This window comes from Triticum urartu, chromosome 6A (assembly GCF_056163025.1).
Source record: "Triticum urartu cultivar PI428250 chromosome 6A, HENAU_Tu73, whole genome shotgun sequence".
Classification (NCBI taxonomy): domain Eukaryota; kingdom Viridiplantae; phylum Streptophyta; class Magnoliopsida; order Poales; family Poaceae; genus Triticum; species Triticum urartu.
Genome location: NC_141878.1, coordinates 565,057,648 through 565,069,965, shown reverse-complemented (window position 1 = coordinate 565,069,965; position 12,318 = coordinate 565,057,648).

Sequence of the window (12,318 nt, the reverse complement as noted above, 5' to 3'; positions counted from 1 at the left end):
AGGCTAAACCCTAGAAGCTAGCCTATGGTATGATTGTTGTCTGTTATGTTGTCCTATGGACTAAAACCCTCCGGTTTATATAGACACCGGAGAGGGTTAGGGTTACACAAAGTCGGTTACAATGGTAGGAGATCTAAATATCCGCATCGCCAAGCTTGCCTTCCACGCCAAGGAAAGTCCGATCCAGACACGAGACGAAGTCTTCAATCTTGTATCTTCATAGTCCAGGAGTCCGGCGGATGGCATAGTCCGGCCACCCGGACACCCCCTAATCTAGGACTCCCTCACAAGGTATATCAAAGCCAATTTTAATTAGCAATGATTTGTAATTTATTAGTGAGCACAAAGCAACATATATCATGTAATGACGAAGTCTAACTCTCTTCCTATGCATCGGCATGTCATAAAAGAATAATTCATGCACACTTAGTAAAGGCCAATGCATAGTATAAACAGTTTCTTGCAATTTTATCGTGTTGACAACATAGAGAGGTAGAGATATAGTTCCTCTCTCATAATAATTGCAAGTAGTAGCATCAAGCACATGCATATTATATCTATCAAAATCATCATGTGCAATGGTAAAAGGCAACCCATCAATATAATCCTTAATAAGTGCAAACTTCTCCGATATAGTGTAGTTGGGGAATTCAAAAAGATAATAGGACTATCATATATGGGTGCAATAGCAACAATTTCATGTTTAACATAAGGAACTATAGCAAGTTCATCTCCATAAGCATAATTCATTTGGGCATCTTGGCCACAAGCATAGCAAGCATCATCAAAAAGGGATTTTCAAAAGAATCAATGGGATCATAGCAATCATCCTTCAGTAAGAACGAAGGGGAATTTAATAATGTATGAGTTGAAGAGTTACTCTCATTAGAAGGTGGGCACGGGTGATCAATCCGCTCTTCCTCCTTTTGTTCTTCGCTCTCCTCCTCATCTTTTTCATCCAATGAGCTCACAGTTTCATCAACTTCTTCTTCCATAGATTCCTGCAAAATATTAGTCTCTTCTTGGATAGCGGAGACTTTCTCAATAAGTGCATTAATATAGGCATTATATTCATAATTCTCATAACAATATTTAAGGATAGCTAAATTTTCAGATCTATAACAAGCATCATCAAAATCCTCAAACTCTTTAAACATGGATTCAATTTCATAAGCATCCATAAAAGCAACAAATTCTTCTATTTGTTCCACATCATAGTAATCGTATATACCATTAGCATAAGAAGCTAAGGTTTCATTATCATTAAATTTGCATGAAAAGGGAAGGTGTGGAGCATTCATCCTAGAGCAACAAGTATAATCATATTCCGAGCATAGTTGTCTAGCATACCACTTCAATATATAAATTTGATCCCATAATAGTTTCCCTTTTTGAGTTAAGTGATAATCCCTAAAGTATTCACGTTGATCCAACATTACTCCCATTACCAAATTGAATGAGGTTTTCTCAGGATTATCAAAGTGGTACATAATATTTTTCACATATTGAGCATCGAGGGTTTTAGGGGGTTCCTCATCTCCATGAGTAGCAAGTACACCTAATTTTTTTTGGTATTTCGTGTTCCATATCCATAACTAAAGATAAAGAACAACTAAGAACAACAAATAAAAATTACTTAGTGATAAAGCAAACAAGCACACACGAGAATATTCACCCCACGCTATGACTCCCCGGCAATGGCGCCAGAAAAAGGTCTTGATAACCCACAAGTATAGGGGATCGCAACAGTTTTTGATAAGTAAGAGTGTCGAACCCAACGAGGAGCTAAAGGTAGAACAAATATTCCCTCAAGTTCTATCGACCACTGATACAACTCTACGCACGCTTGACGTTTACTTTACCTATAACAAGTATAAAACTAGAAGTACTTTGTAGGTGTTTTTGGATAGGCTTGCAAGAAAATAAAGAGAGCGTAAATAAAATCTAGGGGCTGTTTAGATGAAGACACAACTAAATTAGTTTTAGTAAAGAGCTTGTTGTCACGAGAAAGTTATTTGTCCCTAGGTAATCGATAACTAGACCGGTAATCATTAATGCAATTTTATTTGAGGGAGAGGCATAAGCTAACATACTTTCTCTACTTGGATCATATGCACTTATGATTGGAACTCTAGCAAGCATCCACAACTACTAAAGATTCATTAAGGTAAAACCCAACCATAGCATTAAAGTATCAAGTCCCCTTTATCCCATACGCAAACAACCTACTTACTCGGGTCTGTGCTTCTGTCACTCACGCCACCCACCATAAGCAAATCATGAACATATTGCAAACCCTACAGCGGGAATCCCTCATGCTTGCGCGACACGGAGAGCACCATAGGACAGCACCAATGATAAAACATACAACTCAAACCAATCTTGATCATCAAATAGCCCGTAGGACAAAACAGATCTACTCAAACATCATAGGATAGCCATACATCATTGGGAAATAATATATAGCGTTGAGCACCATGTTTAAGTAGAGATTACAACGGGTAAGAGAGAGGTTACACCGCTGCATAGAGGGGGGAAGAGTTGGTGATGATGGCGGTGGAGTTGTTGGTGAAGATGACGGTGATGATGATGGCCTCGGCAACGCTCTGGCGCCACCGGAAGCAAGGGGGAGAGGGCCCCCCTTCTTCTTCTTCTTCCTTGACCTCCTCCCTAGATGGGAGAAGGGTTTCCCCTCTGGTCCTTGGCCTCCATGGCGTGGGAGGGGCGAGAGCCCCTTCGAGATTGGATCTATCTCTCTGTTTCACTCTGTTTCTGCGTTCTCTTCTGGCTCTGTTTCACAGTTTCGTGTATATATGGAGATCCATAACTCCGATTGGCCTGAAACCTTCGCCGTGATTTTTATTCCGAAAATTAGCTTTCTTGCGGCAAAAGAAGAGCGTCAAGCGCCTTACGGGTGGCTCACGAGGGTAGGGGGCGTGCCTAGGGGGCAGGCGCGCCCCCCTGCCTCGTGGCCACCTCGGGCACCGTCTCGCATGGATTTTTCTTCTAGAATTTTCCAAATATTCCAAAAATAAGCTCCGTCCGCTTTTATCCCGTTTGGACTCCGTTTGATATGGATATTCTGCGAAACCAAAAACATGCAACAAACAGGAACTGGCACTAGGGACTGGATCAATATGTTAGTCCCAAAAATAATATAAAAAGTTGCCAAAAAGTATATGAAAGTTGAATAACATTGGCATGGAACAATCAAAAATTATAGATACGACGGAGACGTATCACTGCGATTAAAAGTGGAATCCATCGATTATTGGGTCAAGGACCAGTGCGGCTGAACTGTCGTGGCAGATACTAGTCGGATGGTCCCTGCGATTGAAAGTGATCGGGGAGGATGACCATGGGTTGAATTTTGGTGCGACTGGCTCTATCGCATAGACGTCCCTGAGCGCGCTGATACGTCTCCAACGTATCTATAATTTTTTATTGATCCATGCTATATTATCTACAGTTTTGGGCAATATTGGGCTTTATTATTCACTTTTATATTATTTTTGGGACTAACCTATTAACCGGAGGCCCAGCCCAGATTTGCTGTTTTATGCCTATTTCAATGTTTCGAAGAAAAGGAATATCAAACGGAGTCAAAACGGAACGAAATCAACTGGAGAAGTTATTTTTGGAAGGAAAGCCACCGGATAGACTTGGACTCCACTTCAGGAGATTCGGGAGGTGCTCCCGAGGGTGGGGGCGCGCCCCCTGCCTCGTGGGGCCCCCGTAGCTCCTCCGACGTACCCCCTACACCCATATATACCTACATACCCTAAAACTTCCAAAACAGAGATTAGATCGGGAGTTCCGCCTCCGCAAGCCTCTCTAGCCACCAAAAGTCAATCGGGACCCTGTTCCGGCACCCTGCCGGAGGGAGGAACCCTCACCGGTGGCCATCTTCATCATCCCGGCGCTCTCCATGACGAGGAGGGAGTAGTTCACCCTCGGGGCTGAGGGTATGTACCAGTAGCGATGTGTTTGATCTCTCTCTCTCTCTCTCGTGTCCTTGATTTGGCACGATCTTGATGTATCGCGAGCTTTGCTATTATAGTTGGATCTTATGTTTCTTCTCCCCCTCTACTCTCTTGTAATGGATTGAGTTTTCCCTTTGAAGTTATCTTATCAGATTGAGTCTTTAAAGATTTGAGAACACTTGATGTATGTCTTGCCGTGCATATCTTTGGTGACAATGGGATATCACGTGATTCACTTGATGTATGTTTTGGTGATCAACTTGCGGGTTCCTCCCATGAACCTATGCATAGGGGTTGGCACACGTTTTCGTCCTGATTCTCCGGTAGAAACTTTGGGGCACTCTTTGAGGTTTTATGTGTTGGTTGAATAGATGAATCTAAGATTGTGTGATGCATATCGTACAATAATACCCACAGATACTTGAGGTGACATTGGAGTATCTAGGTAACATTAGGGTTTTGGTTGATTTGTGTCTTAAGGTGTTATTCTAGTACGAACTCTAGGGCTGTTTGTGATACTTATAGGAATAGCCCAACGGATTGATTGGAAAGAATAACTTTGAGGTGGTTTCGTACCCTACCATAATCTCTTTGTTTGTTCTCCGCTATTAGTGGCTTTGGAGTGACTCTTTGTTGCATGCTGAGGGATAGTTATATGATCCAACTATGTTATTATTGTTGAGAGAACTTGCACTAGTGAAAGTATGAACCCTAGGACTTGTTTCCTATCATTGCAATACCGTTTACGCTCACTTTTACCGCTTGCTACCTTGCTGTTTTTATATTTTCAGTTTACAAAAACCTATATCTACCATCCATATTGCACTTGTATCACCATCTCTTCACCGAACTAGTGCACCAATACAATTTACCATTGTATTGGGTGTGTTGGGGACACAAGAGACTCTTTGTTATTTGGTTGCAGGGTTGTTTGAGAGAGACCATCTTCATCCTACGCCTCCCACGGATTGATAAACCTTAGGTCATCCACTTGAGGAAAATTTGCTACTGTCCTACAAACCTCTGCACTTGGAGGCCCAACAACTTCTACAAGGAGAAGGTTGCGTAGTAGCCATCAAGCTGTTTTCTGGCGCCGTTACCAGGGAGGCTAGGTAAGCGGCACTCACACCCCGTCAACTAAGCTCTTTTCTGGCGCCGTTGCCGGGGAGGTGAGTGCTTGAAGGTATATCCTTAGATCTTGCAATCGAATCTTTTTGTTTCTTATTTTAGCACTAGTTTAGTTTATAAAAGAAAACTACAAAAAAATGGAATTGAGTTTGTCTCATACGCTTCATCTTTTTAATATCTTTCGTGAGTGTGATGGAAAGGAAAATTGTGCCAAAGTGTTAGAAGAAGAATGCATTAAAATGTTTGGCACTAAATCTTTGTATGATGAGCATGATTGCAATGTTGTTAGTATGAATTCCTTGAATATCCATGATTCTAATGATATGCAAAGCCACAACCTTGGGGAAGCTATGTTTGATGAAGATGATATTTTTTTGTCCCCCAAGCTTTGATGAGCAAATTTACTATGATGAAAGCATGCCTCCTATCTATGATGATTATTGTGATGACACGTATGCTTTAAATAATAATGATAACCTTGAAACTTGTCATCTTGATCTTAATTTTCAATCATATGATAGTTATTTTGTTGAGTTTGCTCCCACTATTATTCATGAGAAGAAATTTGCTTATGTGGAGAGTAATAAAATTTCTATGCAAGTAGATCATGAAAAGAATGCTTTAGGTGCTGGTTATATTGTTGAATTCATTCATGATGCTACTGAACATTATTATGAGGGAGGAATATATTCTTGTAGGAATTTCAATAATATCAAGTTTCCTCTCTATGTGCTTAAAGTTTTGAAGTTATGCTTGTTTTACCTTCCTATGCAAGTTGATTCTTGTTCCCATAAGTTGTTTGCTCACAAAATCCCTATGCATAGGAAGTGGGTTAGACTTAAATATGCTAGTCATATTCTTCATGATGCTCTCTTTATGTTTCAATTCTTATCTTTTATGTGAGCATCATTGAAATCATCATGCCTAGCTAGGGGCGTTAAACGATAGCGCTTGTTGGGAGGCACCCCAATTTTATTTTAGTTTCTTGCTTTTTGGTTCTGTTTAGGAATAAATAATACATATAGATTCTGTTTAGATGTTGTTTTAGGTTTCAATTAGTGTTTGTGCCAAGTAGAACCTTTGGGAAGACTTGGGTAAAGTCTTTATGATCATGCTGTAAAACAACAGAAACTTTAGCGCTCACCAGATTGGCTAGAACTTTTTACTGGAGAATGATATTTAGTTGATTCTTTTTGCAGATGATTACTATAAAAATTCCTCAGGTCCACCAATTTATTTTAGAATTTTTTGAGTTCCAGAAGTTTGCATTAGTCACATATTACTACAGACTGTTCTGTTTTTGACAGATTCTGTTTTTCGTGTGTTGTTTGCTTATTTTGATGACTCTATGGCTAGTAAAATAGTTTATAAACCATAGAGAAGTTGGAATACAGTAGGTTTAACACCAATATAAATAAAGAATGAGTTCATTACAGTACCTTGAAGTGGTGTTTTGTTTTCTTTCGCTAACGGAGCTTACGAGTTTTCTGTTAAGTTTTGTGTTGTGAAGTTTTCAAGTTTTGGGTAAAAATTCGATGGACTACGGAATAAGGAGTGGAAAGAGCCAAAGCTTGGGGATGCCCAAGGCACCCCAGGTAATATTCAAGGATAACCAAGAGCCTAACCTTGGGGATGCCCCGGAAGGCATCCCCTCTTTCGTCTTCGTTCATCGGTAACTTTACTTGGAGCTATATTTTTATTCACCACATGATATGTGTTTTGCTTGGAGCGTCATTTTATTCTCTTTAGCTTTGCTTGCTGTTTGAATAAAGTACCAAGAGCTGAAATTATTAAATGGGAGAGTCTTCACATAGTTACATATTTATTCAACTACTCATTGATCTTCACTTATATCTTTCGGAGTAGTTTGTCATTTGCTCTAGTGCTTCACTTATATCTTTTAGAGCACGGTGGTGGTTTTATTTTGAAGAAATTGTTGAAATCTCATGCTTCACTTATATTATTTTGAGAGTCTTAAATAGCATGGTAATTTTCTTAAATAATCATAATATGCTAAGGATACAAGATTTGTAAGAATTCTTATGAGTGTGTTGAATACTAAGAAAAGTTTGATGCTTGATAATTGTTTTGAGATATGGATGTGATAATATTAGATTCATACTAGTTGAGTGGTTGTAAATTTAAAGAATACTTGCGTTGAAGTTTGTGATTCCCGTAGCATGCACGTATGGTGAACCGTTATGTGATGAAGTCGGAGCATGATTTATTTATTGATTGTCTTCCTTATGAGTGGTGGTCGGGGACGAGCGATGGTCTTTTCCTACCAATCTATCCCCCTAGGAGCATGCGCGTAATACTTTGCTTTGATAACTTCTAGATTTTTGCAATAAGTATATGAGTTATTTATGACTAATGTTGAGTCCATAGATTATACGCACTTTTTCCCATCCTTCCACCATTGCTAACCTCTCTAATACCGCGCACTTTTCGCCGGTATCATACACCCACCAAATACCTTCCTCAAAACAGCCACCATACATACCTATCATGGCATTTCCATAGCCATTCCGAGATATATTGCCATGCAACTTTCCACCGTTCTGTTTATTATGACACGCTCCATCCTTGTCATATTGCTAGCATGATCATGTAGTTGACATTGTATTTGTGGCAAAGCCACCGTTCATAATTCTTTCATACATGTCACTCTTGATTCATTGCATATCCCGGTACACCGTCGGAGGCATTCATATAGAGTCATATTTTGTTCTAAGTATCGAGTTGTAATTGTTGAGTTGTAAGAAAAATAAAAGTGTGATGATCATCATTTTTAGAGCATTGTCCCAAGTGAGGTAAGGATGATGGAGACTATGATTTCCCCACAAGTCGGGATGAGACTCCGGACGAAAAATAAAAAAAATAGGAAAAGAAAAGAGGCCATAAAAAAGAAAAGGCCCAAAAAAAATGAGAGAAAAAGAGAGAAGGGACAATGTTACTATCCTTTTACCACACTTGTGCTTCAAAGTAGCACCAAGATCTTCATGATAGAGAGTCTCTCATTTTGCCACTTTCATATACTAGTGGGAATTTTTCATTATAGAACTTGGCTTGTATATTCCTATGATGGGCTTCCTCAAAATGCCCTAGGTCTTCGTGAGCAAGCGAGTTGGATGCACACCCACTTAGTTTCTTTTGTTGAGCTTTCATATACTTATAGCTCTAGTGCATCCGTTGCATGGCAATCCCTACTCACTCATGTTGATATCTATTAATGGGCATCTCCATAGCCCGTTGATACGCCTAGTTGATGTGAGACTATCTTCTCCCTTTTGTCTTCTCCACAACCACCATTCTATTCCACATATAGTGCTATATCCATGGCTCACGCTCATGTATTGCGTGAAGATCGAAAAAGTTTTGAAAATGTCAAAAGTATGAAACAATTGCTTGGCTTGTCATCGGGGTTGTGCATGATTTAAATACTTCGTGTGATGAAGATAGAGCATAGCCAGACTATATGATTTTGTAGGGATAGCTTTCTTTGGCCATGTTATTTTGAGAAGACATGATTGCTTAGTTAGTATGCTTGAAGTATTATTATTTTTATGTCAATACGAACTTTTGTCTTGAATCTTTCGAATCTGAATATTCATACCACAAGTAAGAAGAATTACATTGAAATTATGCCAACTAGCATTCCACATCAAAAATTATTATTTTTATCATTTACCTACTCGAGGACGAGCAGGAATTAAGCTTGGAGATGCTTGATACGTCTCCAACATATCTATAATTTTTGATTGCTCCATGCTATATTATCTACTGTTTTGGGCAATATTGAGCTTTATTATTCACTTTTATATTATTTTTGGGACTAACCTATTAACAGGACACCCAACCCAGATTTGTTGTTTTATGCCTATTTCAGTGTTTCGAAGAAAAGGAATATCAAACGGAGTCAAAACGGAATGAAATCAACTGGAAAAGTTATTTTTGGAAGGAAAGCCACCGGATAGACTTGGACTCCACGTCAGGAGACTCGGGAGGTGCTCACGAGGGTGGGGGGCGCGCCCCCCTTAGGGCGCGCCCCCTGCCTCGTGGGGCCCCCGTAGCTCCTCCGACGTACCCCCTGCACCCATATATACCTACGTACCCTAAAACTTCCAGAACAGAGATTAGATCGGGAGTTACGCCGCCGCAAGCCTCTGTAGCCACCAAAAGTCAATGGGGACCCTGTTCCGGCACCCTGTCGGAGGGGGGAACCCTCACCGGTGGCCATTTTCATCATCCCGGCGCTCTCCATGACGAGGTGGGACTAGTTCACCCTCGGGGCTGAGGGTATGTACCAGTAGCTATGTGTTTGATCTCTCTCTCTCTCGTGTTCTTGATTTGGCACGATCTTGATGTATCGCGAGCTTTTCTATTATAGTTGGATCTTATGTTTCTTCTCCCCCTCTACTCTCTTGTAATGGATTGAGTTTTCCCTTTGAAGTTATCTTATCGGATTGAGTCCTTAAAGATTTGAGAACACTTGCTGTATGTCTTGCCGTGCGTATCTGTGGTGACAATGGGATATCACGTGATTCACTTGATGTATGTTTTGGTGATCAACTTGCGGGTTCCGCCCATGAACCTATGCATAGGGGTTGGCACACGTTTTCGTCGTGATTCTCCGGTAGAAACTTTGGGGCACTCTTTGAGGTTCTATCTGTTGGTTGAATAGATGAATCTAAGATTGTGTGATGCATATCGTATAATCATACCCACGGATACTTGAGGTGACATTGGAGTATCTAGGTGACTTTAGGGTTTTGGTTGATTTGTGTCTTAAGGTGTTATTCTAGTACGAACTCTAGGGCTGTTTGTGACTGTCGGTGTCAAAACCGGCGGATCTCGGGTAGGGGGACCCGAACTGTGCGTCTAGGCGGATGGTAAGAGGAGACCGGGGACACGAAGTTTTACCCAGGTTCGGGCCCTCTTGATGGAGGTAAAACCCTACGTCCTGCTTGATTAATATTGATGATATGGGTAGTACAAGAGTAGATCTACCACGAGATCAAGGAGGCTAAACCCTAGAAGCTAGCCTATGGTATGATTGTTGCATGTTGCGTTGTCCTACGGACTAAAACCCTCTGGTTTATATAGACACCGGAGAGGGTTAGGGTTACACAAAGTCGGTTACAATGGCACGAGATCTAAATATCCGCATCGTCAAGCTTGCCTTCCACGCCAAGGAAAGTCCCATCCGGACACGGGACGAAGTCTTCAATCTTGTATCTTCATAGTCCAGGAGTCCGGCTGATGGTATAGTCCGGCTATCCGGACACCCCCTAATCCAGGACTCCCTCAGTAGCCCCTGAACCAGGCTTCAATGACGACGAGTCCGGCGCGCAGATTGTCTTCGGCATTGCAAGGCAGGTTCCTCCTCCAAGTACTTCATGAAAGATTGTAAACACTAAGGATAGTGTGCGGCTCTGCAAAATAAGTTTCGACATATTGCCATAGAGAGAATAATATTTACACGAATCTAATCTGCTGAAGTATTCCGTAGCGTGACATCACGCTACAGCCAAGTTCTTTATTCGAATCATTTTTGCTTCCCCACCTCAGCGCATTTTGCGAGGCAGTTTCCTTGACACGTCTTGTCAAAGCAGAGATCGTGTCCCCTTTATTTACGGGATTCTCATCAATACGGACGTGGGTAACCCAATCGTGCCCGTTAACATGTTTTCTCGATTAAAGGCGAGTCCCAAACGGTTACGGGGAGGGCCTTTGGTATTCAACCTCTTGTAAAGAGACCAAGGCTTTACTCCTTTCTTTCAATCTCAAACGAGTTCGCCCGTCCCCTCGAGTTCCAACACCCTAGGCTCTAGATTTCAGGTGCTTTGGACCTTCGACAATGTCCGGTTCCGACCTTCAAGGCCGATGGATGCCCTCCTCCGTCACGGAGGAGGATGTGCTAAAGTTGAGAGAGGCCAAGTTCTTGACCGGCGATATTTCGCATAGGCTGCCTGCTCAAGGGCAGGCTATTCCCAGTCCCCAGCCTGGTAAGAGCGTGGTTTCCGTGTCTCACTTCCTTCGGGGGTTAGGCTTCCCAATGGATCCCTTCGTGAGGGGGCTGATGTTCTATTATGGGATGGAATTCCATGACTTAGCCCCGGAGTTCATCCTCCATGTTTCCTCATTCATCGTCGTGTGTGAAGCATTCCTCCGTGTTACTCCTCACTTCGGATTATGGCTCAAGACCTTTAAAGTAGAGCCGAAGATGATTGAGGGACGGCACGCAGAGTGCGGAGGCGCTGTTATAAGCAAGAATGCTGATGCTCCATGGCCCGAGGGCCCTTTTCGAGAGGAGCTCGGCTTGTGGCAACAAGAGTGGTTCCATATGACCGCTCCTAGGGGCACCAAGTGGGTGGCGCCGCCTGCCTTTCACTCGGGTCCCCCAAAGCAGCTAGGTCGTGGGTCAATAAAGGCCTAGATTGGGGACCACCCCAGGATGTGCCTTGTTGCAGGGCCGCATCAGGGATCTCTTAGAAAGAGGTCTCGGCATGGTCAAAGTGACGCAAGTCATGCTGATCCGCCGAACACTGCCCGGCAAACGTCGCTCCCTTCGTCTGTGGGAGTTTAATCCGGAGGGACCACGAGCTCTCCAGCATTTTATGGGCGCAACGCCCGCGGAGATGTATAAACTGTTCTTCGGATCACAAGCAATGTGTCCGGATTTGACCGAGGACGCAGGTCTAAGCTGCAATCGCCTGGATAATCAAGTAAGTAGCCTTGTGCCCGAACTCGTTATCCGTATATTTGTCATAAACTTGCCCCTAAAAGAGCTGTCCTTTTAAACAAGAGTGGATAGTGAAAGCAAAGCTAATCAGGTGTCCGGCTCCCCTCCCCGAGACCAGGCCGGATCCCGTGCTAGTCAGGATGTTGAAGATTGTGCCTTTGGAGGAAAGCGAGGGAGGGGACAAGGAACCTACGGCCTCCTCGAAGGAGGCTGTTCGGAAGGAAGGAACCGATAATTCCTCTCCTCAGGGGAGGAAAAGGGCCGCCTCTGACGACCCGGAGACAATGGCCTCAAAGCGGGGGGGGAAATCCTCATTAGAGGGTCCTATGCCGGGGGGTACCTCGGCCGAACTATGCCCTCAAGGGGATCAGCCCTCCAGCGAGCCGTAAGTAGAGAAAGATTTTCTTTTTGAGAGAAGAGCGAAATCCTTGCTTTATATCTGAGAAGATTAACCAAAATTTT